Source organism: Ursus americanus, chromosome 14, assembly GCF_024610735.1.
Source record: "Ursus americanus isolate L20-20 chromosome 14, mUrsAme1.1.p, whole genome shotgun sequence".
Taxonomy (NCBI): Eukaryota; Metazoa; Chordata; class Mammalia; order Carnivora; family Ursidae; genus Ursus; species Ursus americanus.
In genome coordinates, this window is record NC_142140.1 from 19,209,947 (window position 1) to 19,237,132 (window position 27,186).

At 48.9% G+C, this 27,186-nt stretch overlaps 1 protein-coding gene and 1 pseudogene across 1 annotated transcript in view; both read left to right on the forward strand.

Moving 5' to 3' along the window:
• The window catches only part of SHQ1 (SHQ1, H/ACA ribonucleoprotein assembly factor), a 331,525-nt gene that overhangs the window by 220,057 nt on the left and 84,282 nt on the right, over positions 1 to 27,186 (forward strand). The gene's annotated exons all lie outside the window — the stretch shown is intronic.
• LOC123799243 (U2 spliceosomal RNA) lies at positions 22,205 to 22,332 on the forward strand (annotated as a pseudogene).

The following is a 27,186-nucleotide window of genomic DNA, read 5'->3' on the forward strand; positions in this document are numbered from 1 at the left end:
CCTCCATCGGAAAGTTGGCCACAAGAGCCATCACCCCGAGTCTTTCTCTCTTCCCTTCCCTTCCTCTCACACGCAACTGTTTGCCTTTCTTTCCTCTTTCTCTGCATTCACATTGTATTCCTTCCCCTCTTCTCCCCCCTTCTTCCATCTGATAGGAAGAGGGCGGCCTTCCCCAGGGTCCTGACCAAACCTTGCGTGCTTCCCCAAAGTGCTGGGGGAGTGAAGAAGCATCCGAGCTGCTCTCCAGGGGAGAGCAGGGCAGAAGACCCCCACCCCAGGGGGAAACAGACCTGAAAGTTGGGATTCCTGAAGAGGCACTTTCCCCTAGAGTGTAAGCTGCAGGAGGGCAGGGGCTGTGTCCCTAGTCTACCCCCAGGGCCCGGCGCAGTGCGTGCACTAGGGAGACGTGCAGCAAATAGTTGGTGAATCAATCAATGAACTGAGCCCTTGCAGCTGGTATTCTGAGTGATTTCTCAAATGAAGGCTCACTTTATTTTCAGGCTGCTAAAGACTCAGCTTCCTTAGCTTAGCTCCAGGCCAGCTGCAAAGTCTCCCTAAGCTGGAGGCGGGAGGGGCAATCCTGTCCTCTGTAATCTTTTTAAGTGACTTCTTTGGAAAAGGCTTTGCATGCATTAAACACTGGGTTGGCAGAGTCTTAAGCATCTTTCGGAGACAGTGTCAGGCAGCTGCTGCCAATAGGGACCACAGGAGGCTGGGTAAAAGATGGATGAGGGATTATCCCCTCTCTGTGGAGCCAAGGAGGGACAGAGCCAAGGGCTACTCAGAGCGCTGTCCAGAGTGATCAGGCCCCTCATGGTTTCCAGAAAGTATCAAGTGCCCCTCTTTCTTCCGCATCAGGCACAGTGTGGCCCTGCCATCAGGAGCACAGTCTTGGTACCTACTTGGCCCCAGTTTACAATTCTCCCACCTCCCTGATGAGCTGTGTAACCCTGAGCAGGTGGTACCCCCTCTCTGTGCATGGACTCTCTTGTCTTTGCCATGAGCTACTGATTGTGCCACAGACCTTCACTTTAACACAGGGTTGGATTCTAAAGTCAGCTGGAAATCATGTATAGTACAGAATACCCTTGAAAAATGACCTAAATCGCCATAAATTTTAGTCTATGTGATTTTGTGTATCTACAATGCTGCACAGAATTTTCCAGGCCCATTAAAGGACCAATGGAAAATCTGAGTGCAAGTTTTTGGGAAGTCAAACCATTCTGCTTTCCAGATAATTATCAAAACCCTGGCAGTGAGTGGAGGTCTGTAGGGTGGGTGGGGTGAAGATTTCTCAAGGGCTCTGGCTCGCCCGAAGACTTTCCTCCATTCTGGTTTCCTAGTAAGCTTCTACAGTCGTCATACATGTTAATTTTTTTGTTTACAATTGGAAAGATCAAAGAAAGAGTGGCCTTGTGTGGGCTGGGGGTGGGGTGGGAGTTAGGAAAGTTGAAAAGCCCACAGAGAGTTGTCCCATCGATTAAATGAGGTGCTGTGTAGTTACTGTGTAGGGCAGTGCTTGGCACAAAGCAAGTGCTCAATAAAGGAGAAGTTTCAGCCTCACATTATTAAGTTATTATGCCCTAAGAACCTCAGTTCAGCCGGGCCTGTAATTATTTAGAGAGTGGAGTGGTTGTAGTCAGCGCAATATCCGTACACCCGGATTTCTTTGCGGTTCTCCTGCACACCAGGTCCTGTGGTCTCACTGCCTCCCCTCCCCAGCCTGCCCCAGAGCCCTCATGGGACTCAGGCTGCTGGAGCCAGCTTAGGCTGTGCCATCCGAGAGCTGGAAGTGCTTGGGAACTTCTGGCCCACCTTGTTCCCTCGCCCTGCCAGTCCCAATAAGGACAGCTCTGAGCTGCTCCTTGCGGGATGGAATGGAGCTGCTTTGTCCCCAGTGCCAGTTCCCACCCCCCACTTCCTCATAAGTCACTTTCACATGAATCTTCATTTTCGTGGTCTGCTTCTGGGAACCCCGTCAAAGACAGAGAGTGTTGGGGATTTTCCCTGCTGTAGGGAAGACAATCAGAATGAAGAGTAGTGGGGGAGGGGTGGAGAGGAAAGATGAAGTCCCTGGAAAGAAAGGGAGCCAGAACAGAAATGTTTGCGGTGGAGGCGACTTTAGGTAATAAGACACAAAGATCTGGACTTGACAAATGGAGAAACTGAGGGCCAAGAGAGGAGATGACGTGCCTGAGGACCAGCACCAACACTAGGGCAGAACTTGGCGTGGTGTCTGGCCCATAAAAGTGCCTCCAAAAAGCCTGTGGAATAAAAGAGTGGGTGAATGGCCAAGACTGCACCCCAGTCCCCTAAGCCAACAGGCTCAAATGCAGCTTCAGAGAACATTCTGTCCTGAAACAGCTACCCTCCAGTGCCTCTGGGGCTCTGCTCCCCGCACTCCTGGTTCTGGGAGCACGCCCTAGCCAAAGACCGGGCATGATGCCCTCGCCATCAGCCCAAACATTCAGGGAGGTCATCCCTCCTTCCTTTCTTGGCCAGAAGGGCGTTTCACAGAGATCAGAGATCATCAGCCCTGAGCACCTCAAACCCATGTGCACCTGCCCCTCCTGGTTGTTCAAGTGCAGATTCTGGTCCAGTGGTTCTGGGTGGCCCCGAGAGTCTGCATTTCAAACAAGCGCCCAGGGGCTGCTTGTCCCTGACCCCTACTTTGCGGGGCAAGGTTCTAAGACTATGGCTTTGTTTGCCCTGTCCCCTCCTCCCAAAATGACCCTTTCTCCTTACACACCCTTTGAGGTTCAGCTCAAATGTCACTCCCAATCCCCTTGTCTTCCTTGTTCTTTCAATGGGAAGAAATCTCTTGCCATGCCAGTTCTTCTGTGGCTCTTATAACATTCATGTCCTCTCCTTTACGGCGTAGTTATTTGTGTCCTAAACCAGGAGCTCCTCAAAGAGCGCTGTGATTCTGTTCTGAAATCCCTGTAGCACTCACTTTACTCCCTGGCACACTGCCGCAACTGCTCCCTTGTGTCTGCCAGGCACCAGGCCCAGGCCCTGGTGGGCATGATCTCAGTAATCCTCAAATAGCCTTGGGAGGTTGGCATTAATAGCCAGAATCTTACGGAGGTTAGGTGAGTTGCCTGAGGACATAGCTAGTAAGTGACCAAACCCAGCGAAGGCATCTGTCAACAGCCAAAGCTCAAGCTTTTACACATTTCATGTGTGTCGAATGATTAAGTGGGTGGATGGATGGATGGATGGGCATTTCAGATGCAAGGACTGATTCTGGGTGAAATGTTCCAGGTGAAGTTAGGAAATTCACGTGCTTTGGCTCGGGTAGGGCTGAGTCTCCCCGATCCCTCCTTCCTTCCAATGCTGAGATTCCCAGGAAATTCTGATTCATAATCGAGACCCCACCTACGAAGAAAAGGAAACTGACATACCCAGCCCCTCTTGCACTTTCCTACACCCCCAGGTTCAGACCTTAGTATCTCATCTGTCACCAAATACAGTCTCCCTCCTCCCAAAGTGTGCAAGAGCCTCTGCTCCCTGCCTCCTGGGGGTGGGGCAGGTGGGGGTGGGTGCCAAAGCACAGAGCAGCCTTTGAGAGAAAAGCACAGCGACTGACGGCTGACGTGGCAGCAGGCAGCTGTTGGCCTTTATTTCACTGGAGCAGCTTATCTCAGATCATCTCCTCAATCACAGGCCCTTAAACAGCTTCTGACAATCAATTCATATCCCCGCTGCTGTGGCTGGGAGGTGGAAAGAATTACCGTATTTACCTGTGTATAAGCTTCAGCCTCCCTGTGGCCAGTGGCTCCCTGAGGGGACCCACCTGCTGCCCCTGCAGGTTGGTAGAGAAGCCAGGTCGTTCCTCTTAGTCTTCTTTGCTCCTGCCATCTCCTCATGATGGGCATGGAACAGGTACTCTTATGGAAACGGGGTGGAGTTGAGGACCGAATGAGATCAAGCGTGTCAAGGGGTCAGTGTTTCCTTACCATGCCGGCAGGAGGACAGGAGGTGTGCTTGAGACAGATTTCCAGGGAATCAGAGCGCAGCAGGGCAGCTTCCTTGAGTTCATTCCCATGCTCCCTACTCATCCTTCAGGAATCTTCCTCCAGGGAGCTCCTCAGGTTGGGATCAAGCGGCTCCCATGCTGAATTTCTCTGTCTGCATTTCAGAGCATCTGTCTTTCCTGCTTCTCTCTGCTTCCTGCTGCTGAGTCTCCTACTCCAAGTCCATGTGGGACACGTTGTGGGGTCACTATAAATACTTGTGTAAAGTATATCAGGTGGAGGAAAGCCGCCTTCCAGTGAGGGCAGAGGAGCATGGAGAAGCACGCACATAGGGAAAGCACTTTGAGTGGGGCCAGAGGGGAGGGTGAGGCTGGAAAAGGCCTTTGCGACCAGATCACAAGGGGCAGGCTGACACCTGTATGGAGTTAGAACTTGACACCTGGGAGAATGAAAGGAGGCTGGTGAGAAGCTCAGCTCAGGGTTTAGAAAGCTCTTTGGCAGCTGTGTGAAGGATGGACTATGGGGTGTGAGGGACAGAGTGGGAAGAGGGAGAACAGATAGGGAACTATTGCTAGAATCAGGATGATATCTGAAATATTTAACTGTTGGCCCCAGAGCAATGGGACAGCTGGTGGATTATGAAATCAGCCAATCAGAAGGGGCTGGAGCAAGATTTCAGTGCCCCTGCTGTGTTCAGCACTAACTCTTGATTGGCCAGACAAGGGCAGTCTGGGGACTCCGGGAGAGGGGCTGGGGTAGCCTGGGCTGGGAGGACTCAAGCCAGTGGACACTTACCAGCAGATACAGCAATAGTGCAGTATTTTAACAATGATAATGGCCATATCGGGGCATGTGTGGTGGTGGTCAGCATTGGCTGATGCCTGGGGCTTGGAGAGGCAGAGGCAGATTGCAGAGAGATTGCTCAGATAAAATTGACAGGAAGGTTCAGTGACTGCTTTGGTTCCCACATCATCATAAGGAAACTGACTTGTTCAGAGCTCTCAGGAGTAGGCAGAAGGCATGGCATCACCCCCAAGGTCGTGTTGGTTTTTACTTTTGCCTGTTTATACCCACACTTCCTTCTTCTGATGCCAGCCCCTCATTTACCTTTGGGGAAACATCCTTCTCCTGCTCTTACTCCATTTGGTCCCAGAGTTCACATGTTACTAGGTCTGGCCAACCATCTCTTGGACAGAGTGACTGGTTTAGCCATGAGGTTGTGATCCTGGCCAGCTCAATGAGAGTCAATCCTAGGAATCTGATTGGAACTTTTGGCAGAAAGAAGTCTTCTTTCTACTGAGACTGCCAAACTGGAGGACCCAAACTTAAAGGGAGCTTGTCTGAGAAAGAAACCCACACAAAGCCAAATAGGGCTGAAAGTCAAGAGTTCCCAATGAAAGAGCTTGAGCTCTTGGATCCAACTGTACCTGAAGCCTACATCTACCTTTAAGTTACCTGAGCCAACAAATTTGGTTTTGTCCTAAAGCCAGTTTGAATGGGGTCTTCTGTTATTTACCAATCAGATTACTCTCCTGAGAATTAGGAATTGAGACAAAGACTGAAAGCCATTTATATTGGCTTAAACTAAAGCCAATGACACCAGGTCAGAGTGGCCATATGCTCACCTAAACAGAAATCCCAGAGAGAGAAGAAAGGAGTAAGAGCAAGAGAGAGATGGAACAGATGGACAGAGAGAGTAAGACAAGAGTCCATGGGGCCTTAGAGAAAAATGAGAAAAACCTTCTCTCTCCTCCTGGGGGTTCTTCATGGTCCCTGCTTCTGAACCGGCAGGGATACTGACTGCATTTCCTGTGCTCAGTTCCTTCCCCAGTCCTTGTTCCTTCCAATAAGTTGGCCTCTTGGGCTTTAGTTAGTTTGAGTGGATTTCTTTTCCTTGCCCTGAATGAATTAATAAACAACAGAGCAGCTGATTTGATGGGGCTTGAGAAATTGGGCAGGGAAGAGAAACGGACCAAGGATGATGTCAGGGATGATATCATGGGGAGAGGGGAGAGGAGGCATGAGGCTGGGGCTGGGGGAATGACCCAGAATGAAAGCTGGTTCAGAATAGCCCATTTAGCTTCTTTGTGAGCCTGCTACAAATAATGGAAAGTCCTCCCCCCTGGAAACCCAAGGGTCCAGAAAGCTCAAACAACCAAAATTCCATGATTCTGCCCTGCTTGGACACTCAGAGTGGTGTTGGTAGGCCCCTTCCCACAGCTGTGCTGCTCTTACCCTGGGTTTTAAGCTTCCTTTCTAATGGCTCGTGCCCTCCACCAGCATCTGTGAGGTTGCCCTCCTCCCTTTGCTCCCCTTGCCTCCTCATCACCATCCCCACCCATCATCCCACACTCACCAGCCTCTCCCGGGAGTAATTGGCCTCAATCTTTCGTTCCCTAAGTCCTTGGGTAAAGACCTCACCACAGCTCTGTGGCAGCTCTGCACGGATCCCCTTGGCACTCACTGTTCTCACATACACGGATGGTTCCTATAGCTCATGCCTGGCACTCTCTGCCCGGGAGCTTTCTTTGGCCAGAGCATTCTTGAGAGCAGGGACGGGGCAAGCCAGAATGCTGGGGAGTTATCCCCCAGAGCAGCAGCCTCGGACCAATGCCAGACAGGGCTTGGGGGGCAAATACCCGCTTCTTTGGTCCTTCGGTGGGACAACTCTGACACCTTCCCACACCATCTCTCGTGGTCTGCTCCTGGGAGAGCACTACCTAAATCAGACTAATACATCCCTACTTCCAGCCACGGTCATTTCTCACCTGGATTCCAGTCTGGCTGCCCTCCAACCCATTCTGTAGCCACGGAGCTTTCCAAAATGCAAAGCTAAGAATTTCCCTTCTGTGCTCCCCATTGACCTTGGGCAAGTTCACACCCCTTGGGTGGATGACGGACCCTGCCAGTCCCTGTGCACTGACCCTTTCAGCTTAGTCTCCCCCATTCCCTATGGCTTCTCTCCCCCCGAACTCCAGCCACATGCAGTTCCTGGAGAGTCTACTGGCGATGTTCATCCTCAGTCTGGACCTTTACCGGAGCTGTTCCCATCTCCTGGAATCTTTTCCCCCTTTCTCTTTTCCTAATACCTTGGCCCGGCCCATACTAACTTGTATTTTTACGTCCTCCTGAGAGCTTTCCCCGCTCCATAGTTCAACCCTTGTATGCACAACCCCCTGCTCCTGCCCTCTTCACCCTGGGGCATAGCTGTTTGCTGTCTGCCCTTCCCTGGGGAGCCCTGGTGCTCAGCCCTGATCATGCGCTGGAAAGAATGCAGACCAATTACATTGGAATCACTGAGGGTGGGGCCCAGCGTCAGCTTTTCTTGAAAGCTCTCTTGGTGATTCCAGTGTGTTGGCTGAGTAGAAAAGCACGTTCTGAGAGCATGATCTCTGTGAAGGAAGGGGCTAGGTCTCATTTATTTGTCTCCAGTTCCTGGCACACAGTAGAAGATCCCTGGTAAATGTTGGCTGTGAATACGAATGACACCTATGGACACGCTGTCTTTGCGTGCCACGCACTGTTCTAAGATGAGAGAATGCATAAAAGGCCCACCACCACATGCATATGGGAACTGGAGGCTCCAAAGAAACGTCTGTCACTAAGACGTCTCATTGTCTAGCAGGCTGCAGCTAGTCTCTTGCCAAAGCCGAGATGAGGTAGTCATCTAGCTCTGGGGCATGCCTGCGGTGGTCACTGCTGAGCGGCCAAGTCACCAGCAGGTCCCCTCCGGTAGCAGCCTCAGAGCTGGAAACGAGCTGGGAGGTAGGGGCTGGGGAGTGGGCCCCTGATTTAGAAGTGAGTTTGGGGGTAGGGGTCTTTCCAATGCATCGTTTTTTTCTGGGGTTGCCACCAAGTTGGGTCCAGCCCTGGCTCCGTGGCATTGGAGTGGGATCACAGCGCGGGGGGAGGGGGGTGTGTGCAAGGCGGGATCTACAGCGCTCCTGGCAGTGAGAATGTGCGGGAGAGAGTACACCAGAGAGCCGCGAAAGTCCTCTCTCTGCTTCGCTGGCAAGAATGAAAATATATGGTTTAATAAAAACGGCTGATTCAATTTCAAACAAGTGGCTCATGCCCACCTCTAAGTAGCTGCTGTTAAAAATCCAGGCTCTGGCCTCGTTTTAAATGAAGCCTGAGAAAGGGAAAAAAAAAAAAAGGCCGATGGGGGGAGGTCATGGATCTTTGGGTGAAGCCTGTTTTAGCTTGAGTTTTTAAAATGGAGTCAAAGCCGGGGTTTCGTGTTGTTTATTATTTTTCCTCCTGCACAAAGCAGACTCTAAATGGCATTAGCTGTAATGAGGCGGCCCCCTGTGCTGCCAGGTGGGGGGCCTGGTAGGGAAGTAGTTACAAGCAGGGGTCCCTACAGGGCTGGTTGCCCTCCTGGGAGGGGGGGAGCTCTGAAGTGCTGGGGGCGGGGGTCGCTCTCTCCCTTTGTTCCGGCTCCCAGGCCAGACGGAGCCAGGCGGAGCGGGGTGGCATTGGGAGTGCCCCTAGCCCCAGCTGCCAGTTCCCTGGTTATCTGAATTGAAGAGGTCAGAGGTTAAGTGAGAGATCAGAGTCCTCGGGTCAGGGAAAGAAAAACAAATCCCCAGAGCCTTCGGCTGTGCTCTTGAAGCGTGTAAGCCGTGCCCTCCAGTACAGATGGGGGAATGTTTTATCCATGACCCTGTCCTTTTCTGTTACCATGTAAATTGATGGATTTTTTTTTTCTTTAATCGAGTTAGGGGAATTTCGTGGAGGAAAAACAAGGATCGGTGGGGCATTTAGATTTTGTTGGAGGCCAAGAGTGGCAAGTCCAGCTCTGGCTCCCACTTCGTGAGGGGCAGCCGTCTGCAGTTGCCTCCCTCAGTTTCCCTGTTTGCAAACGACAGAGTTGAAGAGGTGATAGGACAAAAAAGGATCTGAGAAGCACACGAGCTGATTCAGAAACGGAGAGGTAAAACCCGGCCATTAGGAAGGAAAGAGGCACATTTAAGAGCTTGTTTTTCTTGTTTTCGTGGTTCTAATAAGCTCGTCATCGCTAAGGCTCATCAGTCAGGAAGCAGTTGGGGAATCTCCACTAGGTTCTCAGCCTTGTGCAAAGGGCTGGAAGGGGTACTGAAGGATAAGACAAGATAATGCCTCTCAAGGGGCATGGTATGTTGCTTTAGAGCCAGAAAGACTCCAGCAAGTCTTGGTGCTGACAGTTCCTAGCCGTGCACCCTTGGGCCAGCTTCCCCAAGCCTCACTTTCCTTATCTGTAATATGGGAGCAGTAAGCCCACTTCAGTGCACCCCAGTGCTTTGTGTTTCTTTATCTGAGGGCTTTCTCTGGCTGCTCACTCCCATGTCATCTGCCCCTCAGGGGCCAGAAGTGCCCAGGAATTAATGCCGACCCCGCCTTCACACCCAGCTCTCAACCAGTCCATGTCTGATGGGGGCTGGTGAGTGAGGACACTGACTCCCTGCCCCTGTGGGAATGACGACTCTGAGGTGTGTGCATGCCACACTCTTGCCCAGGGTTTCCCCAGTGGGATTAAGCTCCAGCTTCCCAGGAGGTTAACTTGCTTGATGCCACTCCTTCTACCGCCTGCCTTCCCCGCCACCCTGCCCCTATATTTTTCAGTTCCCAAATAAACTGCCTGTAGCCAGTCCCTGCTGGGGAGCGGCCGCCACAGTGGGGGCAATAGTGAGAAGAAGCAGGGTTATCATGGGGGTCGCTGTAATTAGTGAGCAGTGCTGATGTATGTGGAGACCCCGACACAGACTGAGCCCTCAGATAAATAACTATTCTTACCAAGCCTCTTATAATTGATCTGCAGGGGCTGGTGCTTTGTAGTAAGAACGCTTGGAGGAGGACGCAGAGGAGCCAAAAGGCAGGAATGCTTAGGCAGAGCGCCCCCCCAAGAAAGCGGGGTATGAAGACTGAGGGCGGTTGATAGAAGCGGTCCTATCCGTGGCCTTCCGAGAGAGTGGCCGGCTCCTGGAGGGTGCTTCGGACTGCTCTACTGGATGTTTTTTAAGCTCTCAACACACCTTGAGGCTCTCTCTGAGCACTGGGAAAAGTTCTGGCAAATATTTGAAAAGTATCTGTGTTTCTTGTTAGAGTCTAAGGCTCCAAAGGGGCAGACAGGCCAGTTCTGGTCAGCACTGTGTCCCCTGCACCTAGCACACAGCCTCACATTATTACTCTGTAGTAAATGAGCAGATGAGTAAGTGAAAGAATGAAGAGCGAACGGAGAGGCATAGTCAGACGGCGAGACCGGGCTGGTCTAGAAGCAGGCCGGGGCAGCCAGGTTAAGGCACGAGCAGAGGGGGCCGTTTGGCAGGAGCGAAGAAGGAAGCATTGTGAAAAGGAGACTCGGGGCAAATAGTACAGGGCTGGATGCTGACTTATTCTGACCAAAAGTGGGAGCCATCAGAGGTGTTTAAGCTAGGAGGTGACGTGGCAGAAACAGTTCTTATAGGAAGACTTCTGGCATTTTCCTTGGTGATTAAATGAAGTTTAAATACCACCGAACCATTGGGTTTCTGAGAACTTAAATGGGATCATATATGAGCGGTGGTGAACACAGTGCAGGCTGTGATAGCAAGCACCCAATAAATGTTAGCTGGTGTTCTTGGTTGGTTCTCCTGGGTAGTGATTTACAGAAAGGAGCTTGTGGGGGGGCTCCTGGGTGGCTCAGTCAGTTAAGCGCCTGCCTGAAGGCTCAGGTCATGATCTCGGGGTCCTGGGATTGAGTCCCATGTAGGGCTCCCTGCTTGGCGGGGAGTCTGCTTTTCCCTCTCCCTCTGCCTCTCCCCCTATTCATGCTTGCTTGTTCTCTCCCTTTCTCAAGTGAATAAATAAAATCTTAAAAACAACAACAACAACAACAACAACAACAAAAGGAGCTTGGCCACAGAGAAGAGCAGGAGACCATAGGTGGAGGCCAGGGTTAAGGGGTCAACCATGACCAGGAAGCAGCAGTCAGAGAGAAGGTAGGTCCAGTGGCAGCTGTCCTGTACCACCCCCATCCCCCACCCATCCTGTTAGGGAAGGCTTGGTTCTCCCTGCTGCTGGGATCGCTGTCAGAATGGCCTCTGGCTAAAGAACACTGCTCACCCAAGCCCTTGCCTGCTGCCAGGGGCCGCCGCCACCCCGTGGTTGATCTACAGAGACTGCAAGGATCTGGCTCTTCTGCTCCAATTTGAGGCTCTGAATGTCTGTGCCAGCAGCTCCCCAGCTCCCTGTGGGACTGGCTGAGGTCTTTGCTGAGACCGAATTGCAGCTTTACTTCTCCCTGGCCTCATCCTGCCTCCCTCCCCTCCCTTCCAGGAGTGCTGCCATGGAATCACCCCTCATCCTCTCCTGAGTCTGGCTTCCCAGGGCTGTGGGTTTGTGGGCATAGAGCTCACAAGAGGGGGACAGGGGCCTGCAGGCCTTGGAAAGAGAGAAAGCCAGGAGGGGATGGGTGGCAGGACCAAATGTGGCCCCAAGACCAGGAGAAAAGGCTATCAGACTGAGCCACTAGCAAGCCAGCAAGGACCCCAGAGCCAGTGATTCCAGTTAATGGGAGAGGCAGAGAAAAATGACTGCAGAGTGCAGAGGGTCTGGAAGGTGGGCCAGGAAAGGGGGGAGGGCGGCATGAGAAGAGAGCCTGTCAAGGCGCCTCTTTATTTGGCTTATTTTGTGTTACATCCCATCGTGGGTTCCCATCAGAAAACCCGCCGGCCACATGCTCAAGAGACACCAAATACCTCTTTAACCATGAGATTTAAAAACAGCAATTTGTTTGGCAGAACTGCGAATGCAAGCCTTAGGGATGTCATTTCCCCAGCGTTGAAAAGGCACTGCCATCCCGATTCGAGGCACCCTGTGAAATGACAGTCTGTGGCGGCCCTGCCAACACGTTTCCACTCCTCTCTCTCACGGGCGCTTTGCTTTCTGTCTTCGGAACCCCAGCGCTCTGCCTCTTCCCATTCAGCCTCCCCTGACCCTCATTTATTCATTCCACAAATATTTATTGACGCCAGCAAAATTGCATCGTCAGAGCCTCTCGTTAGAATTCTCGCGCCCCTCCGCTTCCACAGCTGCTTGCAGGCTGGGCTCGCGGGAGCATGGCCTGGACGCAGGGCCCACAGGCTCTCTGAGCAGACGGGCCCTCCCTCTTCCTGTGGACCTCTGCTGGCTCCCCCCTTGTCACTGCATCCCCCGATTCTACCCAGCTCTGCTCTTCAAGATGCTCACATCCAGGGCAGCCCTCTAGGGACTTCTGCCTGGGTTTAAAACGCAGTCGAGGGGCGCCTGGGTGGCACAGCAGTTAAGCGTCTGCCTTCGGCTCAGGGCGTGATCCTGGCGTTGTGGGATCGAGCCCCACATCAGGCTCCTCTGCTATGAGCCTGCTTCTTCCTCTCCCACTCCCCCTGCTTGTGTTCCCTCTCTCGCTGGCTGTCTCTATCTCTGTCAAATAAATAAATAAAATCTTAAAAATAAATAAATAAATAAATAAATAAATAAATAAATAAATAAATAAAATTATTTAAAACGCAGTCGAGACCCTCACACCCTGCAGTTTGGAAGTTTCTTCCCAAGTTAAACTTACCACATGATCCGGCCATCCCACTCCTAGATGTTCACCCATGAAAAAGGACAGCATATGTCCATACAGAGTCCCATACGTGAATGTTCATAGCAGCTTTGCTTTTTTTTTTTAAGATTTATTGATTTTAGAGAGAGAGAGAGCACGTGCGAGAGAGCGTGCATGCTCCTAAGTGGGGGGAGGGGCAGAGAGAGAATCTCAAGCAGACACCCTGCTAAACGCAGAGCCTGACACAGGGCTCCATCTCACAACCCTGGGATCATGACCTGAGCCGAAACCAAGAGTCAGATGCTTAACAGACTGAGCCACCCAGGCGCCCCTAGCAGCTTTGCTTCTAATAGCCCCAAACTGGAAGTAATCCAAGTGTCCATCAACCATTGCATACATGAATGAAATCTGATACTCCCTACAAGGGAATACTACTCAGCAATCAAAAGGAATGAATTGCTGACCCTGGCAACAATATAAAGTTCTAGAGAAAGCAAACTAATCTGCAGTGACAGAAAGCAGATCAGTGGTTGCCTGAAGGGATGGAAAGGAGAGAATAAAAGGGCATGAGGAAACTTTCGGAGGGATGGATATGTTCCTTATCTTGACAATAGTTATAGTCACACAGGTATACTAAGATATCGAAACGCATCAGATGTGTGGTTGGTTGTATGTCAGTTATACCTCAATAAAGCTGTTCAAAACAGTTTTTTTTAAACCGAAGTCCAGGAGGAGGAGGGCCTCGTGGCTTACTTAAAGAGTAAAATCTCCCTCAGGGAGAAAGCACTTTGTTCCTGGGTTGACATGAGTTGACATGTGCCTTTAAAGCAGTGTAAATACACACGGATTTTGAAAGGAGGAAATGAATCCTTGTAAACATTGAGGAAAGAGTTACAGGTACAAGTAAGCGCAATTTAGTTGAAGCCTCTTCTTCCTCAATACTTGACTCTTGGTAGGTATACCCTTGGAATCACCCTTACCCTTTTGGTAGTAAGTGGATTTGCTTTCCACTTGATACTTACGTCCTGAAATAGCCAGCCTAATACAAAATATTAGGTTTGATGAACTGAATAAACAGTAGAAACGTGAGTGATTTTTAAAAGAGAGTGTCTATCCCCTTTGGTCCAAGCCCTAGAGTTGTCTACATGGTCAACTAAATGGGGCTTACTCATACCTGTAACTCTTTCCTTAATGTTTACAAGGATTCATTTCCTCCTTTCAAAATCAATGTGTATTTACACTGCTTTAAATGCACACGTGGCACTCACACTGACGAGCCATGATTCATGTAGCTTTCTTGACTAGCCTTGTCGGACATTTTAGGTTATCTCGGATATTTTACCATTACACATCAGAGCAGACAATTTGGTCGGAAGCAATTTGGCCAAAAGTAAATTCATTAAGCTGCCAGTGTGGGTAGGATGTTGAATTCATTGATAATGAAAAGTTTTAGTCATTCTGTTTATGCGAAGAAGAGATTTTTGTGTGCCAAGGGGAAATTTTGCCTGGAATGATTTTGCAGCTTTTTATGCATCTCTCAGCAATTCCTCCCTGTACTTTTTTTTTTAATGTGAAGTTTTTGTTTGCTTCATACTTTTCTACTTTTAAATGTCTCCATTTTTCCAATCATGGATGCTCTGTTTGGGATCAGATTAAGAACGAAACAACGTAAGCTACCATCACCTGCATGCTGGAAACAGTTTAAGCGTTCATCATTGCCTGCCTCTTCTAGAGCCCTCAAAGTTTATGATGTGTGCACCAGTGATCGAAAAATTAGCCTTGGTTCATTTTGCTAAATAAAAACTTTCAGGAAAACATGGTTAAACAAAAAGAGAAAGAATCAGTTGCTAAAAATAAAGCTGGTCTTTTTTAAAAAGTGCAAATAAAGCTCCTACTCTCTTCTCTATCTGGGTTGAGAAAAGAAAACAGCAATGGCTGACATCTGGGAACATTCACAGCTAGGCTATATTGTTCTCCTTTTGGACAGACACAGTCTCACAGAACACCAACATCAGACAAGGTCACTCTGTGACCATAATAAAGTCGATCAGAACACATGGCCACTATACAACCCATAAAATGCCAAACATCTCCGTCCCTCAGCTGACAGGAGTGACTGCTGATGCTTGGACCGTTACAGCTTTTGTCCACCTTCCATATAGATAGGATTCGTGGTCATGCCCGATCGTAGCATTGCCCCTGCTCTCTGAGTGAGCCTGCTTCCTTCAGCTTCCCCCAAATCACCATCTGAAGCCCAGACCCTACACTAGGTTCTTTCTAACACGCCTGGCGTGCGTTTTTCCTCGCCGCAATGGTAAACCCAGCTTCTTCAATGACAGGCGTATTCGTGGTGGGCTTTGGCTAAAAGGCATTGACAAGATTCTATAATTCGGTGTTTCTTTTATGCGTGTATTGTCTTTCAATGGCAGAGCCTTCTCTTTATAGGCAAAACCAAAAAACCAGACAAGGAAAAAAGAGAGAGACCAACAATTATATCCAACCCTCCCCGAGACAACTGTTGTTAACATATTTGTGTATACCTTTCCTGATTTCTTTTCTATACATATATGTTACTATTTTTATCTTCAAAAATAGGCCTAAATTAATCTGTGTGTAACTTGATTTTTTTCAACTTACACCATGACAATGATGATCACATTTGATATGCTAACTTGGTTAGGCTATGAAGGCCCGGTGTTTGGTCAAACACTAGTCTAGATGCTTCTGTGAAGGTATTTTGTGATTCATATCTACAAGGAGTTGACTTCAAGGAGATTACCCTTGATCATTTGGGAGGGCCTTACCAATCAACTGAAAGGCTTAAGAGCAAAAGCTAGGATTTCCTGGAGAAGAAGGAATCCTGCCTTGAGACTGTAACATAGAACTCTTGCCTCAGTTCTCAGCCTGCCAGCCTGCCCTACAAATTTCAGAATTGGCAGCCCCCTCAAAGTGAACCAGTCCCTTAAAACCCTCTCTCCCTCCCTTACTCCTTTCCCCCTCTTCTGTTTCTCTGGAGAACTTCGACCATCTTTTGATGTGAACAGAGACACACATAGCTACCATATCTGTACCATATTACATATAATGATAAACATTCATTTTATGCTTGTGTAGCCATTTAACGCCTAACTGATAGACACAGAATTTGTTTTCTGCGCCATCTTATTAGCAGCCTAGAAGCATGATTAATTGGCTGAAAGGGAATTAGAAATTTTAAAAGAAAAAAAACCCTAGTATTTCTGAAAAATATTTAAATATTTTGTGTCTAAAGATACAAAAAGGTCATAAAGCTACCTTACTGTGAATCAAACTTATCCATACCCATGATTGGCAATATTATTTCAATCAAATTGTCAGAGATGAAACCGCAATTGCAACCAATGTGTCTTCAACCAAATCAAATGAAGCTGCTGTAAACAAGGCTATGATAGGACATTTTTCTAATTAAATTTTTGCACATATCGGAAAATATTTCCTTAAGTTCTCAGAAGTGGAACTGCTGAGTCAACCAATATGTGCTTTTAAAGTTTGAGGTCTATAATTCTCCCCCTGGGATTTATTCCAAGTCATGTATTTATAAGACAAAGTTTTGAGTACATCTTAGAAGCCAGACTACATTAGGCCCAAGATACAGAGACAAATTAGCTACATTCTTGGTTTCAAAAGGCTCAGGGCTAAAGCTCACTTGCTTTTGTGCCTAGCACAGTGACCCAATAGGAGGCACTCAACAAGTATTTGTTAACTGAACAAATGGGCAAATGAGTGAATGAATGAATGAGTGTGTGTCAGTTAGCTATTGCTACATAACAAAGTACCTCACTGGCTTAAAACAACAAACAGTTGTTATTTTGTATGATTCTGTGAGTCATTTGGGTGGTTCGTCTTGTCTGGGCTCTCTGACTGCTCTCTGCTGGGGCCAGCATGGTCTCACTCACATTTCTGATAGTGCTCAGGCTAGGTGGTCTTGAAAGGCCCTGGCTGGGATGGTTCATCTCTGCTCCCCAAAGCCTCATATCCTCCCATGGGCTAGCCTGGGCTTGTTCACATGAGGCTAGCCTCGGGGTTCCAAAGAGCAACAGAAGAGAGCAAGTGCCAAGTCACAGGCACTTTTCACATCTTTAGCTGGGTCACACTTGCTCCTGTCCCATTGGTCAAATCAATTCTCATGGCCACACCCATATCAGGACAGACCCGGTGTGGATATAGGATGGGAACGGCAGCCTGCCGGTAATGGGATTGCTTCTGATTCTAAGGTCTTGGTCTGTGTCCATTTACCTAAATGCCTGAGTTGGAAACTCGGTTCGGAGTTTCTGAAATTATACTTTGGGTCCTGAACTTTTCCACTAACATGTGTTTAACCCAATGTGTCTGATTCCGGAGGCCACGGCTAAGAAAAGCGTTTCTGGGGAGACTGAATGTAAGCCTCGAATGCATGATCACTACCTTGCATTCTGACCTTTTTCTTAACAAGTGTGGAGAATGATAACTCAGTGGTGTTGGGGCCACCAGTGACTCATTCCGTCTCTCCTCACGAACACAGATAAAGTTCATCCGTTACCTGGGTCCCCAACCACATAGCCTCTTGGCTCCACGGACATCATTTTTCTACTTGCTCAGCACTTGGAAGGTGATTTAATGTGAAATTCCTTGGCATCAATTAAACGCTGGCCTCCGGATGGCACCGTGAGGGACCACTTGGGGAGCAAAGCGGTGCCTCTCATTACAAAAACTTTGTGCGGATTTTCAAAGAACAGTTACTGAAATGATGCCTTCACTACCACTTCTGTCCTGGAAATCTCTGGCTCCTTCTAAATGCACATGGCATGTTCAAAACAGGAGAAAATAGTTGGTGGAAATCTCCTGCATTCTTTACTTGTGAGGGCACAGAGGTTAATTGGGGAAATAGTTCTCTAATGGAAGCCAGATTTGGAGAAAGTGAGGAAACAAATTTAAAAATCATGTCTGCGGCGTGCGGGAGAGGGACACATTTTGATGGTGTGGGTCCCCTGACATGGGGCTGTCTGGGTCAGTTAGGCAAATAGGATGATCTTAATAGCTCCAATTTATTCTCCCTTTTGGGGCTCTGGGTTCAGCAGACTGTTCTATGAGCTGTTTATTGTCTGAACTGTTGGATTCTGAGAAAGTTTCTTTGATGGCATCATATGGGAAAGCGTTCCCTGCAAACTCATATTCAGTCATCTTTAGCTACTAATCCTTCCCTTTCCTGTTGTTCCTCCTGCCACAACCAACACACACACACACCCCACATTATCTGCCTCCTTCCCTGCTTCCATGTTGTCATCCCAGAAAGGGTGTAGAACAGTGCTTCTCAAACTCTCTGGGTAAAAGACCGTTTTTTAAGATATCTAATCCACTGCAATACCTCCATAAAATAGGAAAAAAATGTATATAAAAATATACATAACAAAGATATACAAAATACAAGTCCGACATTTTTACTATTCCTTTAGGCAGGCATGAAAGCATTCAGTTAAATTGTTATAAAGGTTTCTGCACACTCACTCTCCATTTCTTTTTTTTTTTTTTTTTTTAAGATTTTATTTATTTGACAGAGATAGAGACAGCCAGCGAGAGAGGGAACACAAGCAGGGGGAGTGGGAGAGGAAGAAGCAGGCCCATAGCAGAAGAGCCTGATGTGGGGCTCGATCCCAGATCGCCGGGATCACGCCCTGAGCCGAAGGCAGACGCTTAACCGCTGTGCCACCCAGGCGCCCCTCACTCTCCATTTCTGTACTTAATTTGTCACACACTGCTAACCAGTGGCCGAGCACACGCTGCACAGCTCTGGTGCAGAGCCCCGTTTCAGCAGCGGACTGGATGCCCAGCGTTCGTTTGTTTATTCACCCATTTATCCTGCGCACAGTTATCGAGCCTGTGTTCCACACCCGGAGTTCTGTGAAACAGCGCCAGTTAAAACTACGACAGAGGGTCTGTCAAGTAGAGGGCGGACATGGGACTAGGCCCGACCTACTCCTGGGGCAAGGCAGTGACCCGGTTGCAGGTGTTGGTGGGAGGCCATCTCACCCGTGTAAGGGCTCAAGGAGGCTAGCTGGAGGAAGTGAGATCTACGCCAAGTCTCGAAAGAAGAGGAAAAATGGGTTCAGTGGAAAGAGGGGTCTACGTTGGTAAGAGGGACTGTAAGGGAGAAGTCCTCTCCCGGGAGAGGGAAGGGCATTTTCAGATGTCGCAGTGTGTTCAGGGCAGAGCAGGAGTTGGGTTTGCCTTAGTGCAGAGGTGGAGAAAGGGAGAGATGAAGCTGGGAGCTAGAGCACGGGGCTCAGAAGGGGTGCTTTGAGGCTGTGCCAAGCAGTAAGGCCTTCATCCCAAGGAGCACAGGAAATGCCAGAGGCACTGGGCAGGGAAGCTCCCAGCAGCAGATCCGCATTTCAGGAGGCTCCCAAGACTGCTGTGTGCAGAGGTTACAGGGAGGTGAGGGCCAGTTGGGGGCTGCTGCTGACACCCAGCTCCGGGTGACAGGTCCTGGCCCAGCTTTGTCGGGGTGGCCCCGAGAGGAGGGGCCCAGCCTGCACAGATAGATGCAAGGCCCGTAGGACTCAAGGCAAATTGTTTGCAAAAGGAAGGGAAAAGAAGCTTCGGGGAGACCATTGAACCCGAAACACTGTTGGGTGTGGGCTGTGCAGAGCTGGCCCGGTGAAGGGCTTCTCCCACCCCCAGCCCGGCACCAGCAGAGCCTACTGCCTGACCCAGACGGATGGCTTTTCCCAAGATTCTTTTTAAAAACAGCTGGATCCCCCCACCCCCAGTCCAAATTACAGGAAAGCAATGAAGGCGTGACTGAAAGAAAGGGATTCACTCCACATCATGTTGGGAAAAGACCAACCCAGAATAAGTAGGTTTGCAATCCTCAAAGCTGTACCTTCTGCCTCTTTTTTGTTGCTGTTGTTGTTTTTTTAATAACAGCCCAAAGCCCAGGGTTTGATGTCTGTAATGTGTGCCACGAGGGTATCTGTCTTTGTTTCCTGATGGACAGATGCTATGACCGAAGACCAGTGTTTGATGCTGAGATCACACAACATTCTGCCAACATCAGTTAAATGATGAATCTCGTACAAATAATTCATTTGGTGTTTAGGAGGGCATTGAGCCAGATTGCGGTGATGTCTCCATTTTTTTACATGCTAAGGAGGCAACGTTTCAGAGGTAGCTGGGGAGAAATGGAGGGGGGTGTGATTTCTTTTTTTTTTTTTTTTTAAAGATTTTATTCATTTGACAGATAGAGACAGCCAGCGAGAGAGGGAACACAAGCAGGGGGAGTGGGAGAGGAAGAAGCAGGCTCCCAGCAGAGGAGCCTGATGTGGGGCTTGATCCCATAACGCGGGGATCACGCCCTGAGCCTAAGGCAGACGCTTAACCGCTGTGCCACCCAGGCGCCCCGGGGGGGGTGTGATTTCTGCAGGTGGACTGGGGTACCCTCCTTTCCTGGGGACCATGAAGGCTTTACAGGTGTCATGCCCCCCAGAGAAGCCAGGGTCGCAGCAATGCGGCGAGAGTGCATCCTTCTGCCGCATTTCTTTCCGGAGCCTGTAATTCGCTGAAGGACATTCCTCAGGGTCGGTTCACAGGCTGAGTTAGTACCCTTGGTTCAGGGAGGGTAAAGGGACAGGGAGGAGAGGGGCTTCTCCATGTAAATGATGGGCCCATTCATTAAGTGTCCCTGCAGCTGGGCTTCAATACCTCATCACCCATCTGGAGCAGTGAGGACTTCTCCTTAATAAAAAAAAATCCTAACAACAAGAACAAAAATTAAGAGTTGCTTCAGGGCTCATAATTTTTGCTTCATCCCCATGTTAAGAATTAGGACCACCACATGATAGGTGCTTAATAAAAGTTTGAGGATGAATGGACGAATTGTCATTTCCCCAATGTTGTCAATTTCTGTATACTCAGGTTTTGTCTCTCCCACTTTTTATTACCCTGTGGGTGTGGATTATATCTGTCTTAATGAAGATTCTTTCCCCAGCGTCTAGCACAGGGCCTGGCCCCGAGGTTGAATGACTGGGTGGATGGATGGTGGAGGAGGAGAAACCAGGCCTTCCCATGCCCAACCCAAATGCTGACTCCTGGGGGGCCCTTTCTTAGGCTGCTGCAGCCTTCCCTGCCCACATCCATGGGGCAGCCCACAACCTGGGACTCCTTACTGTAGATAGACTCCAGCACTCTTCTGGTAGGTTCTGCATGGCTCCAGTGTTCCCCAGTAATGTTTGGCTTGGTAACATTCTTTCTATTGGCCTCCTCCCCTCATCTTGCTTCCCCCACAATTGCCCCCAAATGAACGACTTACACTTGAAGCTTTATCTCAGGATCTACTTCTGGGGAAACCCAAAGTAAGACAGATGGACCACGTCCTGGCTCCCGGTGATGATAACCTCACCAGGATAGATAGCGTGCATCCCCTCCCAACCTTTCATTTAGGAAAAAAGCAAACCAAAGGAAAACTGAACATTTTTAACCATCCTCACCAGTCCATAACATTTTCCCACAATTGCTTTATCTCTTCTTTGCCCTCTTTCTCTCTCTCAATCTTTCTCAATGTATTTGTTTGTATTTTTAGAAACACTATGATTATATAATGTATAATTACATTATACTAGTATTTTATTTATTATATTATACTTTTATTATATTTTATAATATATTAGGGAGAAACATGTGTTCAGACTCCTAATGGGAAGCACTTGTTTGATAGACATGCCTTTTTCTCACAAATCTGATACATTTTATGTCTCTCTCTGTCTCTCTCTCTGTATATATTTTAGAACCATCTGAGAATAAATTTCAGACTTCATGAAGTTTTACCTGCAAATCCTTTAGCATATGTCTACCAGAAAAAAAGGGGCACTTTCCTCTGTAACCAGAAATTCCATGATCACACCCAAGAAACTTAACATAGGTATAATAATACTATCTCGTATATAGTTCATATTCAAATTCTGCCACCTGTTCCAATACCATCCTTTATATCCGTGGGACTGTGTACATACAATCCTACTGGCCCTGACACAATGCCCTGTGGATAGCCATTAAATTCAAGCGGAATGAACAGAATGGAATGGATTCCCTAAACTAAGAGGTGGAGAGGTTTTGGTCATGTGCTTCTGGGAGACGGACAAATATTGCCACCAGAGGGTGGAGCCTTGCAGGGCTTCCTGAACCCTACGTCACATAGTCGAGGGTGCATAGCTGGGTCCCATCACAGCCCCCAACCTCAATCCTCAGACTTCTTCCCCAGAGAGCCCGGGAGCAGGGAGGGGCGATACTTCTCTCTGGGCCCACCATGCTTGCACCTGTCGGTCCAATTACTAATTTGTATTGGTCCTGCTGTTTCCAGAATTTTAATTGGAAGGAAAAGAAAGCATCACCAAAAATTGAGGTCAGGGAAATCCAATGGCTGTCCATGGTTTTCAGGACTGGCTGCACCATTTGCAGGGGCCAGTACAAAATGCAGATATAGGCCGCTTGTTCAGAACTTATTAGGGATTTCAAACAGTGACAGCAGAGCATTAAACCCAGTTGCAGGGCCCTTCTAAGCATGGGGTCCTCACAGGACACACGCACATGAAGGTGAGGGTTGGACTGACTGAAGGTTGACACCAAAAGCAGGGAATATTGACCAAAGGTTTAAAAGTCTCGTGGAGTTATCGCTTCTCGGCCTTTTGGCTAAGATCAAGTGTAGTATCTGTTCTTATCAGTTTAAAAGTCTCGTGGAGTTAAAACGAAATGACTTTTGAAATTAAAAAAAAAAAAAAGATTAAATAAGAATTCCACATAGGAAAAAAAACTAAATGACTTAACCCAACGCCCGGCTGGTCAGCAGGGACTCTACCCCGTAGCCTCTATGGTTCTTACAAAGGCGTCTGCGGTTGTCATGTACTCTGTCACCTTGGAGCACGTGGCAGATTTGAGACTGTTTCCTGCCATAAGCTTGCTGGTTCTTATACTCATCTGTTGCATACCATCGCCCCCCTCTTCCATCAGGGCTGGTTTGACCCAGGCTGTCCCTCCCCACTGTTCCTCGGGCAAGCCGCATCCTGTTCCCTTCCCTGACTTCCCACTCTCCAGCTTTCCGTAGCATGGAATATTGCAGAAGCTCTGTCGGGGAAGAGGAGGGGTTCTGTCTCCCTGGTTCCTTTCTGCACTGACACGATTCCCAGGGAAGGAGACTGCAGAGTCTGTCGGCAGGGTAACACACCCCACGGTTGTGTTAAAGAAGGGCCCGGCTCTCCTTGGAGCTGCTTTCCCTCCAAGGACTCTAAAGGACAGAGCTGCTGTCACTATTTCAGCATGAAGCCAGGAACCTGGGATGGGGAGAGCAGAAAGGGGGAGCAGGGAGGGGGGACCCGGCAGGGCTGGGAGTGGAGCGTTGCGGGAGGAAGGAGATCCAGGGAGTTCAGAGGGAGAAGGGGTTCCAAATGTCCATTTTTATGCACCAGAGGATGGTGTGCTGGGGGAAAGGATGTTCTGCTGTTCCTCCGGACGCTACCCCTGATTTTAAGACTGCCTTTCTTGTGATTGCCTCTATGTAAATCTGGCCCCCTCCCCCAGACTTGCTGGTTATAACCACGAGCATGAAGCCGAGACCCGTGGTAGCAGCCAAAATGAAGGTCATCCCCTGATGGGAACCCGCGGAGGCCTGGAGGCCTAGCACCCTCCTGCAGGTGTGTGGTCAAAAAGCAACTGTGAGTTCCTGTCGCCAGTCCCTGTCCTCAGCAGGGAGCCATAGAAAGCCGAGATTTCAACAGAAGTCTGGAAAAAGTAAACACGGCCAGCGGGAGAAACTCGAAACTTCTTCTAGTCAACAGGAAACGTTTCCCTTTTGGTCTGTCAGAAGCAGTCAGGAGCAGTGTGTGGAGCCCTAATTTTTCTTGTCTTGGGATGTAATAAAAATAGCCCCTCTTTGGGTGTAAATAAATGGCTCCTCCCGCTGCATCGTCACCACTATTTAGAGCAATAGCAAGGACTGAATGCTGTTCTGAGCTGGAATTTTGCGAAGTCGTGTCGCTGTTTTCGATTGCGGGGAGATTTCTGACGTGGTGTCTTTCTCCCTGGGACTGGAAGGAATTTGTGTCTGGAACAGAGAAGAGGAGGGCTCCAGGGATTCAGGATGAAGAGAGACCTGGGAGACAAACAGATGTTACCATTGGATCCACAGCAAGACCTTCCCAGGACTCTAGACTCTTCCTTTTGGAGCCTCTACCCACTGGGCTGCTGGCAGACCTCCACCACACTTGAGAGTCCCTTTGCCTCTGAAAGCCAGTTGACCTCAGGAAAGGCGGGCCATGAAACCCAGGGGAGCGAGAGAGCAGACAAGTTCATAGCCAAGGTTATGATAGGAGAGACCGTACCACCTCAGCCACTGCGGAAAGATAATTCCGTCCTGTGAAAGGAGAAGCATGCTCCCCACCTGAACTCCAACACTGAGGAAGCCAACAGCCGTCAGAAGACCCAGAGACTGCAAAGGACAAGGGTGCAAGCAGAGAGGAAGTGGGTTGGGGAGGAGGAGGCAGGGAACCCCGAAAGGCTCACACACACAGTCAGTAGCTCCATGATTCCCGCGTACGTAACGGCCATGTTAACCAGAGTCATGTGTTTCTTGAGCACCTAACAGCACTCTAAGGTAGACTTGGAGAAGCAAGGCAGAATCCTTGCCCTCAGGGTTCTTCCACTCTGCGAGGGGGTAGGGAAGCAAACCTCAAATGATAGATACACCCCAACAGTCAGTCTGCTGGTTATCTCAAACTTACTGACACCTACTACGTGCTGTCCTGAGGAGAGTAGGGATGGAGTGTGTGGGAACAGATAATAAAGATTTTAAAACTTTTAAAAATAATAGATATTTTAAATAGTAAATGTTTAAAACAATAAGTATTTAACATTTAAAAAGATGACTGTATCCCAGTCCCGCCTGTATAGAAAGGTGGTGGCCTGTTATCCTGTCAGGGCAGGCGGGCCCGAGCAGTCTGGAAACAGAAGCAGAGCTCATTGTGAGCGGCCTTGCGCAGTAGCCTGTGTCCTGGGAATCTGCTTCGGTTCCCAGGCTGGCCCTGAAGACATGCTCGGTGCCTGGATGCTGGGGATGGGCGGGTACCGGGCTGGGAGAGACTGAGGACAAGGCCTTGCACTTCAGTTAATCACGGTTTTGTTCTGCTTTTACTTTCTGCTATCCTTGCACGTACCGCCAAAGTCTCCTCTGTTCTTCACCTGGTCTTTGCAAGTAACCAAGTAGATGCAGGTTCCGGACAATGACATTTATGCTCATTGAAACCAAGGAATCTGGGGGGCCCAGGGGGCTCAGTCGGTTAAGTGTCCTACTTGTGGTTTCCTCTCAGGTCTTGATCTCAGGGTGGTGAGATGGAGCCAGGCATCCGCTCCTTGCTCAGCAGGGAGTCTGCATGAAGATTCTCTCCCCCTACCCCTCTGCACCTCCCCACCTCCCCCCCACCCCCACTCGCATGCACACTCTCTCTGTCTCTCTCAATCAATCAATCAATCAATCAATCAATCAAATCTGGCTCTGGGGGTTGGGGTGGCATGCAGGTTTAGCCTCATTAATCAAAAGATGGTGCGAAGACCAATAGCCGAGCGCTGCTGTGAGTGTGTCAGAAATGCAGAGTATGGAGCCCCACCCCAGACTTGCAGAATCACAGTCTGCCTTGTAACAAGATCCTTATGTGCTTTAGATACACATTAAACTCCGAGACAGGCAGGTTAGAGCACAGGCTTGCCAATCAAAAAGTCATGCGCTGTATGACTGTGGACAATCCACACAAGCTTTCTGCGCTTCAGTGTCCACATCTGTAAAATGGGCATCGAAGAATAGAATCTGTCCGTGTCCTCAGTGAGATAAATGACCCATGTGCAGTTTTTACCGCAGACCCCCAGGATAAGTGCTTAAAATATTGTCATTATTAACCAGATGACACCCTCTGGCCATGCAACTGACTTTGGGCCGCTTTATCTTTTCCTAGGGTCCAGCTATGGGCACTGTTCGCTGAGTCCTTGTACTAAGTTCCTGCTTCCTCACAGTTTAGCTTCTTCTTAGCGTAATAATTGGTAGAATTACAAAGGACTGGAGCTGGAAAGAAAGGAAGTTTGAGTTTCTAGTGAGTCTGCCCTCTTTCCTTCCCCCCTGAGGAGGCTATGGCCCAAGACTTTGCCTGGAATCATTGGGCGAAGGGCTCGCTGAGCCCAGGGAGCCTGTTCCTGAGTTCCCTGTTCAGAATCTCTCACCAAAATAAAAACAACAGCTTCTGTGCAGACCCCAGACTCAGGGGTTTATCAAAAGAAGCATCTCATTTAATCTACATAACAATCTTCCACTTCAAAGACAAGAAACAGAAGCTCTCAGGTTAAGTAATGTGCCCAAGGCCTCAGAACCTCAAAGGGCAAGCAGGGGCAGAATGGATCTGGTTTGCTGACTCCAGGGTTCCCAGTGGACCCGCCCCTTCTACTCCACCCTCCTCAGGAAAGCTCCCTGCAGGAAAGAGGCATGTGTGGGGGCACTTCTGGGTATCAAATGTACTGTTTCTTGGCCTGGGCGGTAGATACAGGGGTATTCATTATACTAGTCCTCTGTAAACTGTGCAAATATTTTCACACACACACATACACACACACTGTATACATCAAAATATTGCACACCCATAACATAAAAACAAATAGAAAAGAACAGGGACGCCTGGGTGTCTCAGTTGGTTGTGCCTCTGACTCTTGATTTTGGCTCAGGCCTTGATCTCAGGGTCCTGGGATAGAGCCCTGCATTGGGCTCTATGCTCAGCATGGAGTCTGCTTGGGTTTCTCTCCTTCTCCCTCTGCCCCTCCTCCTGCTCTCCTGTTCGTGCTCTCTCTCTCTCTCAAATAAATAGGTAGATAACATCTGAAAGAAAAAAAAAAAGAATAGAAGAGGACTCTCACAGATGTTTGAATACAACCCTGGCACTGGCCTATCTCAAGGTAGGAAGAAGGGGCTTAGGCTTGACAGAAAAGCAGGAAAAAAATATCCTGGGCTTAGCCTAGGAGCCTGGAGTCAGCACCTTGACAAGGGAGCAGATAAGCTAATGCCTGGCAGGGCCTAAAGGGGCATGGTAGGTGGGGCCTAACATTTAGAAATGTCTCGAAAACCAGGCCATGAGAAAAATGATTTGCCTTTTGCTTCGCAGGTTCCTGGTTACAACAGGTGTTAGCATATTCTCTTTCGTCGGTTTCCCAGGACGTCAGGAGGAACGATGATTATATGACTGGCAGAGTCATTTATGATCCCGGAAATTAGGAAACCACCTAAAAGTCCACCAGTAGGGACAAATCTAATAATGTATGGTGTCTCCATGTGAAGGAGGGGCACTAGAAGTCATTTAAATACTAGGATATAGTGAACATAACAAGGATTTTACCTATAGCTGTGCTGGGTTGAGGGCCTTCTGTGTGTCAGGCCCAGGTGCCCATTCTGGTAACTCATTCTCACAGCGCATCCCCATTCTCCAGATGAGGAAATGGAGGTTCAGGGCGGTGGAATAATTTGGTCCACATCCCACAGCTGTGACATGCAAAGACGTTCGTGACATCTTAAATTTAAAAAGCAACTTATAACTCAGGGTGTGCGGATCATTTCAGTTTCGTATACGA